This window comes from Mesoplodon bidens, assembly GCF_964165515.1.
Source record: "Mesoplodon bidens genome assembly, chromosome: 5".
Taxonomy (NCBI): Eukaryota; Metazoa; Chordata; class Mammalia; order Artiodactyla; family Ziphiidae; genus Mesoplodon; species Mesoplodon bidens.
Window position 1 is genome coordinate 20576842 of NC_138161.1, and position 15246 is coordinate 20592087.

General features: G+C 34.4%; 1 pseudogene across 1 annotated transcript; it reads right to left on the minus strand.

Annotated features, from left to right (window-relative positions):
* Positions 1-9010: 9010 nt before the first annotated feature.
* On the minus strand, positions 9011-9819 carry LOC308617996 (general transcription factor IIH subunit 3-like; annotated as a pseudogene). Its single transcript has one exon. The product of its transcript is annotated as a general transcription factor IIH subunit 3-like (transcript).
* Between the last annotated feature and the right edge of the window lie 5427 nt (positions 9820-15246).

Sequence of the window (15246 nt, forward strand, 5' to 3'; positions counted from 1 at the left end):
CATGAATAGAATGAAAAGAAATAAGAAAAAAATGACAGGAAAAGAATATTAAAAAAACAAGTGCAAAGGTGTTTTTTTTTTTTTTTGGTTTGTTTGTATGTTTGCCTTTAAAGTAAAAGCATGGCAAATAGCAACCTGAGAAATATTCAAAGAAAGGCATATGGAAATTAAATAAAAATTTTATTTAAAGTGAAAAGTTGTACTACTGGACTTGATTTAGGTATTTCCACAATGGGATTTATAGCAGAGCAACCCAGTATTAGGAATACCACCCTCTCAGGTCAGAAAAATCATAGGCCTCCCTCACAGGTACAGAACTTTTACCATTAATCTTATAGCATATACAAGACCAATTGAAAACATATAACATCGGTTTCTTTTTCCCATTAAGTACATATTTTATTGTAACTAATTGACACAGGTATTTTAAAATACAAAGCTGTGAATAAATTTTGTTGGCAGCTAATCATGCTGGTCTTTGCACATGAGCATGAGTACACTCTATCCATCCTGAAGACACACAGTTGCTGAATCATGTTCATTTTAATATAACAAGACATTGTAGCGTATGTAATATAACATATAACATATAACATATGACATCTTTGAGCAGACAAATATAAACAGAAAATGTAAGGGAAAAGGAGTGGACTATATACACTAGTGCCATATATATATACATATATACATATATATATATATATATATATATATATATATATATAGCTAGGTAAATGATAGCTAGCTAGCTAGATAGACCATTTGCTTGGAGAGAGTAAACAAAGGAGGAAGAAAAAGACAAAGAATACCATACTAATGGACAATCTTCCACTTAGATGGAAACTTTAGGAGTGGTGGTGAATGTTACCTCTTCTCAATTTTCTATGCCTACTCATGACCCAGCAATACTGGAAGTCTAGGGGAGAGGCCTTCTTGGACAAACAACTTGGAAGGCAAAAATCATCCTGTTCATACCTATGAAAGATCTAAGCAGGGAAAAAATGCAGAAAATATGTATCATGTATCAGACTCTAAAACCAGTTTCAGTGGTGATATCATGTAAAAGTGATAAGCCTAAACTAACTCAGCTTTGATGAGCTGGGATGTGTACTTTTTACTAAACTGACTCTGGTTACTTGGGTTTATGAACTAGTTAAACACAGGGGTGTTTAGAAAACTCAAGAGATAAATATTTACATTCTACAAAATTCTTATTATTACAGCAATAAAGTTAAATGTACAACCTTTTAAAATTTAATTTTAAATAAAATTTAAAAATATATATATATATATATATTTAAAATTTTCACCTTGAATTTATGGGTCAGATAATACCATTTATACATTTGCTAGAGATAAGTGCATATATCTGGATTACATATTAAATTTAACATGTTTTAGAGGTGGAACCTATAGGCTATATCTTGCTAATTTGTGTATCCCCTATACCAAAGTTTTTAATGTTTTATGAGTAGAGACTGTGCAGATTGCAGGAGGGATATGCTAATAAATGGTCAGCCTGTCCAGCTCATCATAGATGCCTATTATATTTGATAATTTATATGTGTGTGCCCAAGTGTACGTGGTTGGCATCAGCTAAGAGGTGTTTACCCTCTTGCAGTCTTCAAAGTCTCTAGACTCTCTAAACTCTCGTCAGCAGTGGCTTGTGCAACTCCAGCTGATAGACAGTGAGTCAGTGGCCTTGTGGCTAAGGATGCTGCCTCTGCAAATAAACTGCCCTTCCCACTACCTGTGGGTCCCTGGACAAGTTTTGTAAACTTTCTATTCCTCAGTTTTCCCACCAGTAAAACTGTAGCTGTAACATTACCACCACTCACAGTACAAGACTGATATGATGAATTAATACATGTAAAATTTTTGCAACAGTGAGTGACATATCTTAAGTACTCAATAAATATCAGCTATTGAGTTAAGGATGAATCTAATACCATGATTAGAGATGAAGAGAAAAAGGACTTAGGTTTTATCTGTACTCTGCTAATGTTCTTAAAATGAGAAATATGGACAATTTTCCAATCATAAAGGAATTTGCAGCTATGGATCAATAGCAACCTGCCAGTTGTTTGAAACTCCATCTGAAACAAAAAGGGATTTACTGCTTTTGGGTGAAGCAGTAATTCAAAGAAGTGGGTTGTTGAATACTTTGTAGGTACTTCTTGTCACATATCAGAATAACCTCTGTCATAGGATAAATGACCCGTTTTTACCTAAATAAACATTGTCTCAGGTTCTGAGAATTTCTGGTACACACTGCAAAATGTCTTTCAAAATTGAGCTCAGAAGGACAGATGTGGATCTAAGCATCCTTGACATCTTTGACTCTGATTATTACAGTATATATATACATATATATATATGTGTGTGTGTGTCTGTGTGTCTGTGTGTGTGTGTGTTTCCCCTTATAGAATTGGATTTCAGAATATTTGTCAAATGCATTTGTTTATTGAAAAAATTGTGTATATTGATGAGGATATTTTAAGGACAAGGAAAGAGCATATTGTAGTGCCTCTAAGTTTTCTACTTGAGTGGTAGGAAAACATGCAGCTCTGAAAGCTTAATATGTACCAACTATTGGAAAATGATCAATTTTTACATCGATATTATATTACTCTATTATGGCTACTGTAAAAACTTACCACAAACTGGGTGTTTTAAAACAACTGAAATTTATTCTCTTACAGTTTTGGCAGGCAGAAGTTTGAAACGGGACTTATGGGACCCAAATCTAGCTGTTGGCAAGTCCGTGCTTCCTCTGGAGGCTCTAGGGAAGAATCGATGTCTTGCCTTTTCTAGCCTGTAGAGCTGCACTCCTTGGCTCATAACCCCCTCCTCCATCTTCAAAGTCAGAGGCATAGACAGCACCTCTTCTCTCTGACACTGCTTCTTTCTGCTCCTATTCATGCCTTCCATTCTATTTGTTGTCCCATGTCCTTCTGCTTTCTTCTTTTAAAAACACTTGTGATGTCATTTAAGACCTACCTGAGGATAATCTCTTCATCTCAATATTCCTAAATTAATCACATCTGTAAAGACTTTTTTTTTTTGTAAAGACATTTTTTCATGTAATATAAGACTCACAGATTCTAGGATCAGGACTAGATATTTTTTTGGAGGGGAGAGGTGCTATTTAGCTTACCACTAATATGAAAGTATCATTGGAAAAAAAAAGTAATCTTTCAGACATCAAATTGTTAATCTGATTGGCACAAGCTATTATTAATAAGGCAAGGATTTTGAGTGAAAGCCCTCATATAGATATAGCTTTGCTGTATAAATCAATAGCAAAAAAAAAACAAAAACAAAAATCTACTATTTTAAAGATGTTATTAAAACAGCCAATCAATGTAAATTGGTATAATCAATTCTGCCTTTTTTATTTCTGTTTAATGTAAAGTTTATTTATTTTTACGATTGCTTCCATTTCAACTTGACAAGGACAACCACAGAAACAAACTTTTTATCAAATTTGTTATCATAGCCTAGTATATGCCTAAATTCTTAGAAAATGCCATTTTATATTTGCAAACATTCACTCTGTTTAAACATATTTTGGGGTGATTGATATGTTCATACATGTAAAATAGATTCTAGGTAATCAAGAATTAAAGCATCAGACAATCAGGAGCAAAAGTTTGCAAATTAACCTTGAATAGGATGTTTATAAATGAGTAATTTATTAATCAGTCTGGCATTCTGCTATAACAGAATACCATATACTAGGTGCCTTAAACAACAAACATTTATTTCTCACTGTTCTGGAGGCTGGAAGTCTGAAATCAGCCTTGTGGTCAGCATGCTCAGATGCCAGCTTGATCAGATTCATAGTGAAGGCCTTCTACCTCTTTCCAGATCACTGCCTTCTTGCTGATTCCTCACATGGAGAGAGAGAGAGAGAGCTCTGGTCTCTTCATCTTATAAAAGTACTAATCCCATAATGGGGACTCCACCCTAAGGACCTCATCTAAATCTACCTCCCAAAGCCTCCACCTCCACATAGGGTTTCAACATATGGATTTTGGAGGAACCCAAATATTTAGTCCATAGTAAATGGCAATCAATTATTCACTAAAAATATTTGATTTCAGGAAATGTATTTTACTGCAGATCACATAGGATATGTTGTTAGTATCTAAAATATTTGGGATCCATTATCTAACCTTTCAATATTAGCATCCAACTTGTATCATTTCTTGAATAACAAGACAAGGGTAGGCTGATTTTTTTTCAATTTTTGAGAGAAATTAATGAATCAAAAAGAATGACAAGATTCAATATTTTTCATCATGGGGAGAGTATGTTTACTAATTATCAGATTGGAAAATTGAAATGATACACTTCAGTTCATCCCCAAAATGTAATATTACTCAAGTGGTAAAAGCTTAATAAATGTATTTTTGAGTGCACTACTTGAAAATTAAAAAAAAAATGCTCTCCTCCTCACAATGAAGGGGTTGTGATTTAGCTAGTTCTCATTGGTGGTTTTTCCAATATTAGTGAATTTGTCATGTAAAGTAATTACAGAGTATAACCAAGTGGGTGACTATTGTATTAACTATGATTTCTTAATTGAATCTGTTAATTTAACAAGGAGTAAATGTCTAGTTCTTAACAATAACAATGGAGTTCTTCGTGGTACTTCACAAATACCCAGCCGACCCTTGTCAATTAATTTAATTTCCTTAGTGGAATTTAGGTGACCTTCATAAAATATTCTCTTGATTTATCTAGTCACGTTGTAAATAAAAAGATTAACCAAGATGTAATACAAAGGGGAATGAGTTACCTTTTATAGAATTTCACTTGATTAGAAAAGGAAATAAAGTCTATAAAATGTGGTAGAGAAGCATTAAAGCTCCTTATTCCTATAGGGCATATATTCTGCTGCTTTGATTCATTTTTCAGATGAAGTCTATAAATAAATGTATGCGTAAGAAAACCACAGTATTTTTCCCTTTAGATGATTCTAAAGTTTTCTAGTTACCTAGCAAAATTGGCATGCATGTATATGTATATATGCATATATGTGTATATACATAATGTATATGTCATGTTTCTGTATACATATATGCATACTGTGCATAAATATCAGTCTTCAAAATTTAAATAAATTTACCAGTTGTTGATATACAATTTTTCATGAAGGAATTTTTTAAGATAGATTAAAGACAGGAAGAAAAGAAACTGCAAAACAGTGCCTCTCTAACATCTTTCATCTCTAAAACATAAACTACATTCAGTCATCAAGGATAGAGACCTTCATCAAGGATAGAGAAGTGTAGTGAAATTGAAGTTTTAGGTATTTTAGAGTTAACAGTGTGATGAGAGTGACTTAGTGTGATATTCACACATGACAGATGAAAAATATCTGGTTGAGTTATTACAATTGCAGCACTGATTTTGTCATTTTATCACAAAAAATAACCCAACCATGTTCCACCTGAATAAGATTACTTAAGAATGTGTGCATAGAACATAAAATTGGCTAAGGGTCTGCATTAGCTTATGGAGTATTAGGTGACTCAATTCAACCTTTTCATGAGAATAACTAAAAGGTTTGACAAAATAATCAAGGCATCTTATTGATGGTGTGAGATATAGCACAAATACTGGGAAAAATTCAAGTACCAAAAGCTGATTCTGCTAAGAGGGCAGGCGTATTCTGATAAAAAGGAAAAAAAAGGAAAGAAAGAAAGAGAGAGAGAGAGAAAGAAAGAAAGGAAGGAAAGAAGGAAGAAAGAAAGAAAGAAAGAAAGAAAGAAAGAAAGAAAGAAAGAAAGAAAGAAAGAAAGAAAGAGCCTCAAAAATTGGCTGTCTTTTTGATGTCCCCCTTAGTCTATGGAGACTCAAATTCAAGATGAGGACATAGCAAAGGAAGAAATTATGACAAACCTTCACTAACTTAAGCTTATTTATTTATTTATTTTCCTTTTTAGGTTTAAGTAAGGAACCAGCTAAAGGGTCCATTCTAATTCACTATTTTATTTATAACTCTCCCTGTATCCACCTCTCTCTCATCCTTGGCAACCACTAACTAAAGCTTGTATCCCCCAAAACTATGTACTAAGATAAAGATGAACCATAAGTTAAATAGCTCTAAAATGCACACTTATGGCCCTGTGTTGGACCACCCAAGTGATTTGGAAATCTTCAAATATTAAAATTGGGATAATGTAGTTCTAGACTAATAGAAACCCCAGAAGACCTCAGGAGAAAGAAACTCTTTCCTCCTCTACAGGGGAACAATATTCTAACATCAAGTAAAGAAAGGTTGATTGGAAATTCCAATGAATTGTTTCTCTAACATTATTTCCAATGTCTGGATGCTTGAAGGGAATAAGCTGATGAAGTCATGTAGAGACATGTGACCATGATTCATATTTTGGGTATCTATGAGTCAAGATATTCCTTAGATAAGGAATGTTGTTCCTGCCATTGGCTGTATCAGGCAGACAGACAATTGTTAATGGCTCAAGATTCTATAAAAATATTGATGAACTAGTTGTTGGCCAGGGCATCCAGTGCTAAGATGACTACCAGAAATATCTCCAACTATGTTGACCCTTGGGTCCTGACCTTTATCATGGCTGTCTTGGTTAAGGGATGTAAAACAGCAACTCTGCAGTGGGTTTATCATGCATGATGGTAGTTGATATCATGTGTACAGTGTATGAGTATAAATATTTTACCTCCTTATTTACATTTACTCCTAGGTATTTTATCTTTTTGATGTAATTGTAAATGGGGTTGTCTTTTTAATTTCTCTTTTTGATAGTTCATTCCTTTTGATCATGATGTATAATCCTTTTAGTGTATTGTTGAATTCAGTTTCCTAACATTTTGTTGAGGTTTTTGTATCTATGTTCACCAGTGATATTGGCCCATAATTTTATTTTTTGTGTGTGATGTTTGTCTGATTTTGGTATCAGGGTGATTCTGGTCTTGTAGAATGATTTCAAAAGCATTACTTTCTTTGCAATTTTTTTGGAATGGTTTGGGAAATATAGGTGTTAATACTTCCCTAAATGTTTGGTAGAATTTACCTGTAAAGCCATCTGATCTTGGACTTTTGTTTGCTGGGACTTTTTAAAATTATTGATTCAACTTCATTACTAGTAATTAGTCTGTTCATATTTTCTATTTCTCTTTTTTCTTCCTTCCTTCCTTCCTTCCTTCCTCCCTCTACCTTTCTCCCTTTCTTTCTCCTCCTTATTTAGTTGATATACTTTGGTGTATGGGGTTCTCTACCCCACTTATATTTCTAAGGTTCTGCCTCCAGAGAACATCAAATCAGTATGGTCACATTTAAGGGCCTCAATGTTTGCTTTATTGGGTTCAAAGATCCATCTGAGCTTTAGTGGCTGTGCTACAGGGGTGCCATGGGTGTCTTTTTCTACAATCCTGAAGATCAGATTATTTGTTTTGACAGAGGAATAAGCAGCAAAATATTTTTGTAGGGTTCTAGTGAGTCATCTGTCTTTAGGAGTATGGATCTCAGTAATTTAATTTTTTTAAATGAAAATTTAAGTTATTTTATTATAAAAATTTATACAAAATAAAACATTAATGCAACAGTTAAAAGTAAAATTTAAACAGAATTAAGCCAGTCCATAAAACATTTCAAATGAAAAATTAATAACAGAAACCTTATCAGCTTGCTTGAAATTATTCCTCTTTAGATATATGATGCTTTATTTCCTAGACTTAAAATAGTGATCTCCATTACAATTAGTTAGGCTGTGAAATATTGAATATTATTTTAAAAAGACAAACAGATTCTTAAACTCAAGGATTAACAAATACTTGGAAAGTGATCACCAAAATCTTTGGGTAATTGTTAACAAAATCGTAAATCCAGAATACAAAATCTACCTGAAATAATCTAAACAAACACCAAACTACTTAAATGAAACTCAGTTTCTGAGATGGTATCAAGAAAAAATTAAAATCTTATTTATATACAAGGTTGTATACACAAATAGATTTTTGTCAATATACTTTTAAGAAACAAATCAAACCAGCCCCCATTCCTGAAAATCCTTTCTACACTATGCTGGAATTTAAAAGGACTTTTAATAACTTCAAGTTTACATAGAAAAATACATTTTTTATTGTTGAAATTACAAATAATTTTTCTTTTCACCTTACTGAAATTTGCAGTATTAAGTCCAAAGCTTCTAGAGAACAGTTCTTCAGTATTAATGCTTTTCCCCTCCTCATTAAAAAAAGGGATGAATTCTATGAGGGGGCAACACTTAAATGTAAAGAAGCCATTCTCCCCAAGAAATTCCCCCTCAGAACCCAGACATTGGCTTTCACAAATAAGCTCTTCACACAACTGTTTCTAAAGAAAAAGTTGCTACCAGACTACTTCACTCAGTCTCCTTATTCATTTAAAATCAGAGTTTAGAGATATTCAGTGACAAACTATCATTTGGATGACTCTGTCTAAACATGTACTGATGTCAGACAAAAGAATAAATATCTGCTGATATCTGGAGCTAAATCTCAATCTAGAAAATAAGGATTTTATTTACTTGATTATTGTCAAAGTTGTGTTGATTCAAGTAAGATGTTCTACCTTGATTAATGCCATTACTCCATAAATTGTCACTTTTTCCAAAACTGCATTCAAATTTCATGTTGTACATTTCATAGTAAGAACCTAGATGTGTAGGTACTGACACCTATAATCAGTCAGCACAGACTGTCTTTGACAAATGATCATCTAGTCACAATTTGTGCTTTCTTCCCCCATTTCTGGACAAAAAACAGTCAGAAAGATTTTAGGGTATATTGCATAGAATGACTCCCTCCAATAAATCAGCTCCCCAGAAACACAGGATGAGATGATGTTTTACAATATTTCCTGTAAGAAAGTTCATTAAAAATTATCTTACACATATCTCTTTTTTTCAGAGCCTTCCTAACAAAGATTCTGCCATATAATTTCTATTAATAGCTCTAAGTGACGGAAAAACAATTTTTACTATCATGCAGACGTTTTTAGTTTCTTTTTCTTGGTCTTCAGTACTGGAGGTAGAGAAATCTTAAAGGTTGTCTTGCATGTAGTGCAGACAGGGCTGAAATTGCAGAATAGTGACAAGCACACAGAACAGATGTAGCCTATTTCAATGAGATTTTGATGACAGAAGGGAGGGCCTCTGAGGCACCTTCAAGTACAGTCCCCCTGTGATGTCACAAGCTTTTTGGAGGAGTCCAGAATCAGTCTAACACGCAGGCACCAATCATAATATTCTGCTTCTGTGCTGCGAAGTTGACATTCATGAAATTCATATATTACAACACACTGTCTTCTGCAGCCTTAATCACCCAATATCCGATTTCATTTCCTGATTATCTTTTAACCTCCTTGTTCATTCTATGAATGTAGCAAACAACTTTGGCGAGGGATCCTGCCAGCACAGTTTCTGTATTTTGACCCTCTATGTCACTCTTGGACATTAGATCTTTGATCTCTTCAACAATAATTTCATTTGCTGCAGTTAACAACTCGTATTTTCCATCTTCACTTCCTGAGGGATTAAATTCAGAAGAAAGGTTACCAGAGTCTCCAAAGAAGTCTCCAAGTCTGTCATTCTTTACGGGATATAAGAATTGAGTTTCTTGAATGTGACTTCCTATCACAGCAAGTTTGTTGGAACGACTCATGAATAAATGAGAATTTCCTAGCACCATCACTGCGTTTATGCATTTTGATAAAGTAAACTGAGATTACTTTAATGCTTGCTTTCTCCACCAAATTAGGCTGGTATCAACTACGATAACTAGAAGATTCAATTCATCTTTGTCTTAGACCATGGCAGCCTGGGTCCCTCAGCACACAGCCATTTGCAGTCTCAAATTTTTAAATAATTATATCTCTTCAAATATTGACTGTTCTCCCTCCACATTTGTGATCATCCAATGAACCTATATATCACATAGGGCATATTTATTTTCCTTGCGTTTAGCATCCTTCATAGATTATGCTGGAGGTGAGACATGATTCATTCTAAGATATACAGACAAGTCTGGACTGAGACAGAAGACCCAGGGCCACTTTGACGGGCCTCTAGTCCTATACCCTTGTCCCTAAATGTCATTTATCAAAACTTCTGACTTAGGTCACTTCAATCTATAACAGAGTCCTGGTAAAGCTCAGCAAATATGCACAAACTATCACAGCTTAAAGTGCTAGCTACCCAGTAAGAAGCAGCTCAAAGTTCATGCTCATTAGCAGACAGTAGAGCCAGTTAGCAAACCAAAGCAAGAGAAGAAAGACCTTGGTAGTGGTCTTCAATTGGACATCCTGCTCAGGGCACCAATTATTTAGTCCCTTCTGCAGCGGTAGTATGGACTCCCTTACCCAAAATTTGTTTCAGGTCTCAAGACTGATGATGCCACAAACACACTCCAAGGCGATAGGAAAGATTCATTATTTTTATATAATGAGGCTTTATGTGGACAACAGGACTGTCCTCTTAAGTTGGTCCAAAATGGCTTCATAAAAAAATAATAGTAGATAGTTTTGGGGGGTTTGCTGCTGTAACGGGATGGGTGCTCACATGTGGACAGGGCTTTGCATGGTTTAAACTCTCACCAGCACCAAAGGAGGGAGCTCTTGGGCTCTCTTATCAGCTTTCACACATGTGGGCCAGAGGGAAAGAGGTAGAGTTAAGCTATAAAAGCTGTCAGTGGTCAAGCATAAAAATGGAGTCAGACTTTGTATTACATGAGCTCTGTGCCAGGGAAAAACAAAACAAAACAAAAATTAAAAACAAATGCTGGTCTCCGGAGAGCTGCCAAACAGGACAAATAGTGGCAGTAGTCCATGCTTTTTGGCGAGTTCCAAACTTGCTCTTCAAGTTGCTTCTGAGATGCTGGTTTTTATAACTACTGTGTTTGAGAATCTATTGGAGAGAGGAAATTTTGGAGCATGGATGAGAATAAGGGAAACTTAAAATACAACAAACCTCACTGTTCTTACTGATATTCAACCATTTTTTTCCTTAAATAAATAGTCATTGGAAGGTTGTAAGCTTTGGTTAATTTCTAGAGTTCTGAGAATATTGATATTGAAGTTTTTGTCAATGTTTACATTGCTTTTCTGGAGGAGTGGATTTCTGGAGTTTCTTATTCTACCATTCCATATATGTTAGTCTCCTAATCCTTTCTTAGCATAGACATTTAGAAACATGAATCTTGAGTCAGTCCTCTGAACTCTGAAACATCTACATTTTGAAGTAAACTGATGAAACCAAGCATGTTTAGAAGTCTTAGAAGATAAACATATATGCTACAGCAACCTTCATGAGATATTACCTTTATTTTTTTAAGGTTGAGGTGTTATAATAAATTTAAGCAATTTAGATTATTAATGACAATCCAGAAATAATTGTTACTCTTTATTTCCCATTGGATAGACAATATTTACCAAGAATAAAATCCCTTCACTCTTCAAAATTATTTGTGCCAGAGAAGGTACTGTAAAAAATAATATTTGAAAATATATACAATGTTTTTGTGTACACACATCAGAAGTTCTATAGGATAGTAAGTTTCCAGCAGAAACTCAGACATCAGTTTTATTCAAAGAAGCTCTATGTGAAACAAATTGATTTCATTTGGAATTGTTTAATTTATTAATAGTCATTTATTTTGTTTTTACAGCTGAAATAAAATGTTAATGCTAATACATAGAAATACAGTCTGGTATGCTAGTTGACATTTCTGAAATGTTAAATATTCCTGTTAAAACATAGAAAAGTATCTAATCATGATTAGCATTTTTATTTCTTTTTTAAGCCTTAAGCTTTTATCCACAAGCAGAAAGGGCTACTGAGAATTTGTATGTTCTTCTACCTATGTTGATAACTTTTAATTTTTTCAGCTGGGCTTTTCTATGACCACTCCTTTACCTCTCTAAATCACAGTTTTGATGTGCTCAAAGTCAGTGACTTCTTGACTCTTGATCCTGCACTGTTGTGAGTGTTTATAGTAGTATTAATCCTCCTGTAAACCATGACTTTTTAATTTTTAGCTCAGAGTTATGACTGAACTGGCATTTGCCTAGAGTGCCTTACAGATTATTTCTAGAATAAGTTAAATAAAAGGATTAGGAATTCTACCAACATCCTCTAGAAGAGATCCAAGTTCTCTCCTCCTCTGTAGTCATCACCATATACATAAAATAGCAATTCATAACATGGATGTACGTGTTTATTAATAAACTTGAATTTTCTCTAGGCTAGGGCAATAATGGTCTCTTGACCAGTTAGTTTGGTCAATGTGATTTGGGGACATTATCCCTAAGTAATTTTTCTAATGTACTGAAGGAACTGTTACAGGCATGACTGAACAAGTTAACTACTGTGGTCACCAGGGATCAGGGAATCACTGTATTTTATAATGTCAGAGAAAATTCATTGCCAATAGAACAATGTGAGTGATACCTTTAAGCATTGGGTCGTATTGAGTTGGTGAAAATTGATGTTTACAGACAAAGCTACTGTTTTTGTCTCATTTGGCACATTTTTAAAAGGGAGTCAAAGAAGAGAGTGGTCATTTATTTTCTCTGACATTTAATTAATTCTCAAAATTAATAAATTGTTTCATAATTATGCAATATTTTGATCCATATTTATAAAGCAAAACCCTCAGCTAAACATCTTCTTCATCCAAAAAAAATTTTCTTTATGGAAATTTGTAGGCTAAATTTGTTTAAATTTCTCAGACTGATCCCATAGGAGAGCTCAATAAATAGTCCTAGTTGAATATCATTAGAATATTTGAGATGAGTTGAGGCTTCTTAGAAACATAGCAAATGTTTCAGGGCAGGAAAATAGAAATTCATTAACCAAACTTTCTATTTTTCATATAAAAACTTTTTTATGAAATAGAGCTTTTCAAAAACATTGTTAATGAGAGTGAGAACTGGAATTCAAATTTTTGCCTGTTAGTGTCAAGTTGATCCCCTGTCCTCAGTCATCTCTGTATACAGGTTTGTGCTATGTTGATTCTATATTGGTAAATGAGTTTCTTTAACTTGTTTTGACAAGTGCACATACACTAGAATATATTTGCATAGGGAGTTCCCTGGTGGTCTAGTGGTTAGGGTTTGGCTTTCTGTGGCCATGGTTCAATCCCTGGTCAGGGAACTGAGATCCCGTGAGCCATGCAATGTTACCAAAATAAAAAAAATAATAATAATAATAATAAAATAAATATTTGCATAGATGTGTTGATGATTTTATTTACTATAAATTTTCAGTTTTTATTTTTGCTTCGATATATTTAAGTATTATTTCCTGTACTAGTCATTTTATAGCAGAACATGTGGTCCTAGAAAACAGTTTTGGCAACCAATATTCATAAACTAAATTGTATTTCAAATAAAATTCACTTATGAGATTTTGATTTTGAGGTTTATAGAAAATGAACTGTCCACAAATAGAATTTTTCTTTTCTAAACCCCTAAATATTTAAACAACTTTAATGAAATCAAATAATATTTTCCCACTCTTTCATGAGATAGTCTCACTTGGAAACTTTTTTATGTGGGAAGAACTTTTGGGGAGAGGAGGGGAGAAAATCCTCCATAACATAATAAGATGTTGTTGTGACCTGCCTATGGCTTTTTGAGTTTCAATCTATGTATATACACTAGTGGTTTCTTTCTGAGGGAGAAACCAGGCTTCTCTGTATGTAAGATCAAGCTCCACGTGCCAAAAGAACAGAGTTGCTGAGGAGTTGAAGCACCTTGGAACAAGTTCTTAACAACAAGGAAAGGGAGTTGGTGAATAGATTACCATCTTCCCCTCCTCTCAGATGAGTAACTCACAGGAAGTCCCCACGCAGTGTCCCAGCCGTCCCAAGTCAGATAGAGTCCCAGTTGCCCACCCTGGGAACTTGCTTCCTAACATGCCCTGTATTGTCTTCCTTTCCTCTCTATCTCATTTTCCTACTCCCCAATTAACTTTTCCTTGGATTGTACCCAAAATGATGCAGCCTGGGGTAACCCTAGCAAACATTCTCAAAGTGGTCTGACTTAAAATCATAGAATATGGAGCTGTTTACATAATGACTTTTGAGGTTTGAAGTAAAACAATTAATTGGGCTCTTTTTCCTTATTCACATCATAAGCCAAGGACGGTAGTAGTCAAGGTGAAGGGCAAAATACATCATCATTATTGATGCAGATGATCTTGCAGAATATAGGTTATATCTGAGGGCTAGAAAACTTCCTAAGATCCAAACTCAGTATCATATAAATTATTATCAAGTTTGTCTTTTTACTGCCCCACTCATTTATTTTTAAGTCTTCATAATGAATGCTTTTTTATAAAAGATTTTAATCTCTTTTCAAATAGTCATCACCTATTGAAAAATCATTTAATTCCTTTTATTAGAAAAAAATCCTCATCTTTTTCTCCACTCTTCTCTTCTATTTTTCTGGTCAATTTAATCACCTCTCATATCATTTCATATATACATACAAATGAATACACAGTATACATCTATTAGATGTAACCAGAACCAAAATTTAACCATTGAAAAACACATTTACACATTGGAGCACACATTTACAAGACTTCATTAGGAAAGTAGAAAACCAGAAATGTTTCATGTGGTGATTTTTCACTGTGTCTACCTTGTCTAACTTGGAACTAGGTTGCCCATTGTCCCCTCTTCTGTATGGTTTTGAGTTGGAGTTGATCTAAAAAACACTGCCATGAGGTTTGGGAGCTGGAGGTGAAGAAGGAGCCACTGTTTTATGAAGCTTTCACAACTATGTGAATGAGAGCCAGACGCAGAGATCTTAGTGGATTCCAGCTTGTCCTGGCTTCCTCCTATTAATAGTACAACTCTTTTTTCCTAATGCCCTGATGACGCACAATGGACCCAGGCCCACCAAAGGGCACAGAGGTAGCACCTGCTACTAACTGTCCTTTGTAGTGCCTCTGGGGCATCTGGACAGACCAGAAAGCTCAAACATTTCTCCAGATCCCAGTGCTTCAAAAGCACTGATGAGTAACTTTTCTCTAAACTTTTAGCTCCACCTTTCAGGCATTATTGTCCCATCTCCTCCTCCAAGTGTGTGTGATCTACCTCTTGCAATCCCTTATTCAGAATATTCACAGTGTTTATGCTTCCCTGATACATAAAGGGAATAAAGCAAAGAACTGGCATAGTTCTGTAATGGAATCTCTTCTCTTGCTAATTGTA